The sequence below is a fragment of the Micromesistius poutassou genome, assembly GCF_964030765.1.
Source record: "Micromesistius poutassou genome assembly, contig: SCAFFOLD_2755, whole genome shotgun sequence".
Taxonomy (NCBI): Eukaryota; Metazoa; Chordata; class Actinopteri; order Gadiformes; family Gadidae; genus Micromesistius; species Micromesistius poutassou.
In genome coordinates, this window is record NW_028179531.1 from 30001 (window position 1) to 32500 (window position 2500).

The following is a 2500-nucleotide window of genomic DNA, read 5'->3' on the forward strand; positions in this document are numbered from 1 at the left end:
GTATTTCGATAATGAAGGTGATGCACTTGCTTTGCAACATCTTGTTTTGGTTTGTTTTCCTATGCCACACATCTGTGTCGATAAGGGCCTGTAACTCTACACTGGTGTGTAGCGTTCTCGTGTTTTTTACGTGTGTCAGTGTTTTACCCAAAACACAGCCTTATGAACGGGTGCCACAACACGGCTGATGCTATCTAGTGTCTGCTGCACTTGAGTTCTTCCAGGAGACGGGGGCTCTTGAGTGCGTGTGGTCATGTCAAATAAACCATTGTGTCGGGCAAGCGGAGAACGTTTTGCACTCACACATACTTGGGAAAGTTCGTTCTTGAGAAAAGCCAACATGTTAAGATTGGAAAAATGTTGTAAACGCTATTTTGGAAAACAAAGTTTTGCGTTACTGAACTATGAAGCACAACACAATAATGGGTTAAAGTAGTACAGAGGATGTTGTCAGTGAAGCTTCTATTTTTGGTCTTGGTTGACTGACCTCCTTTGACATCTGGAAGAGGCTGAATGAGAACAACTGAACTTTGTGCGGACCCCCCCCCCCTCCCCCCACACTCCCCCCCCCCCCAATTCACATCCGCTATAACCTAACATTAAAAATAACAATTATAGTATCAATATCAAATCATATTAAGAGCAATATAAGTTGTGCAATTTATAATTGAATGAATTCCATGAATCCCATCATCTGTGGTTATCAATGAATCATGAATCACCGTACGATGAAAAACAAAACCAATATTACCGGGACTGCATGACCTGATAATGTCAGTTGTAGAGAATAGTCTGTGTTACTTATTGTTCGACAAGTCCTTGATTTCCAGATTCAATTTCCAGAGTCAATTCATGATTTATTTCTTTATGGATTGTTAAAACTTGATTGAGTGATATTTTTGCTGGCGGTGTAAAATTAATCCCCAAAGAAATATTCAGAACATTACTGATTGAAATAAGCAATAGAAACATATTTCATATTGTATATATTATGATACAGTTCCTTGTCAATTTCATTAGTATATGTATCTCATGTCTACTTGCGTTTGATATAACTTTTGTTGTCTATTAAATGCATGAAATGCATTCATTCATTCATGCCTATCTTTTTCGTCTTTAGATTTCCTTTTTATTTCTATTTTTCTATTATTTCATTTTAAAATGTTCTATAATTTTTTTCCAACAGACTCAAATCTTTCATGAACATTTACGGCACACCAACGTGTATGGATCTACAATCCTATCAACATACAACATACATACAACACACATACAACATACTTATCAAAGTTATTATTTTTTGTCTCGTTTTTCAAATGACCAACAAACGTGTTTATACATTCAGTAAATGATGTAAAGAAGCCTCATCCAAGACTACGAATGCATATGTGTTTGCTTGTCTGTGTGTGTGTGTGTGTGTGTGTGTGTGTGTGTTTCTGCGTGTTTGTGTGCATACATTTGTGTGTGTGTATGCGTATGTGGCACAAGTGTGCATCTGTGCGTGTTGATGCACAGACACTGATCATGTTACATACAGGAATACAGCATGTACACCCGGTTAAAACTACAGGTGAATCCCATGCTCTCTCAGTACACGATACTCTGTGTACTCCTGCACACTCATTCTCGCCACGAGGTTGGGATTTAAAAGTTTTTCGGTGGTTTTATTTCTCCGTAGAAACGCCCTCGTTCTTGAGCCTTCCACCCCACCACCCCGCCGCTGTTGTCTCGGTGACAGCTCGCCAACGCAAGCGGCGAGGGAGCGACGGAAGGAGACGAAGGAGGGAGGAGACGGAGCGAGAGAGAGAGATAAAGGTGAGATTTAAATCGAGAAAAGTCCCGGCAGGTCGGGTGAGAGCCCCCTCCTCTGCTCCGAGAATAGTCTGACGCTCGTTTCAGAGATAACTCGAGAAAACGAGTCTCTCCTCCACACAAACCCACTCTTATACAGTATGAGGTCTCACACGCACACACGCACGCACACACACACACCAACACATGTACAAATATTCATTCAAACACACACGCATGTCTGAACGCACGCACGCACAAACATATACACACAAGCACGCATGCATAAACAGACACACACACACACACACACACATACACACTGTTTACACACGGTGTTTGTATGAACACACACACAGGCGCGTGGCGGTCGCCGGGGGACATGTCTCCCGCACTTTCCGTGTCTGTGCCCTCTGGCCGTGACACGCACGCAATTTCAACCCATTCACGCGCCGCCACACACACTTTGTATTCCTCACGCAGAGAAATGACCGGGATTAGCGCCCACCAGGTTGCGCCGCTATTTTTTTATAACGGTGGAACAGGCAGGAATCAAATGGGTCGGCCGTACGTAGGCTGACCAGACGTCTCTCTTTTGCCCGGACATGCCCTCTTTTTGAGAACTAGAAATGTGTCCGGGCGGAAGTTCAAACTCGTCCGGGATTCTTTTAAAAGCCTCAAACATTGAATTTGCGTTGCGTTTCCGGGG